The following is a 324-nucleotide window of genomic DNA, read 5'->3' as shown; positions in this document are numbered from 1 at the left end:
TAATGGAAGCTCCTGCCTTAAATCACGACAATTGAATTGTAGTACTTTTAGCCTTTCTATGTAAGGATTCTTAGTAAATTCAGGAGCAGCAGAAAAGAGAAAAAATACTGGTCTTTCGACACACAAATACGTACTGAAGTAGAGACTCTCAAGTAAGAGTTTGGACACTCGTGCTCATTTCTAAATCTCAGTGTAAGTTAAGTTTAATCTGGATTCTCAAGTTTCGTCTTTTCTAGTTCTAAGAATTAGAAAAAGATGAAAAGTAATTTAAACGGAGATTAAAGCTAATCTATATTGACAGAAATGAACGCCAACAATTTTTTC

At 33.3% G+C, this 324-nt stretch overlaps 1 protein-coding gene across 1 annotated transcript in view; it reads right to left on the bottom strand.

Moving 5' to 3' along the window:
* Window positions 1-324, bottom strand: part of LOC108750088 (protein deadpan-like) — a 23,757-nt gene that overhangs the window by 1,905 nt on the left and 21,528 nt on the right. The window lies entirely within an intron of this gene.

This window comes from Trachymyrmex septentrionalis, unplaced genomic scaffold (genome assembly GCF_001594115.1).
Source record: "Trachymyrmex septentrionalis isolate Tsep2-gDNA-1 unplaced genomic scaffold, Tsep1.0 scaffold32, whole genome shotgun sequence".
NCBI lineage: Eukaryota > Metazoa > Arthropoda > Insecta > Hymenoptera > Formicidae > Trachymyrmex > Trachymyrmex septentrionalis.
Note: the sequence above shows the minus strand (reverse complement) of the source record. Positions and strands in the feature narration are given on the sequence as shown.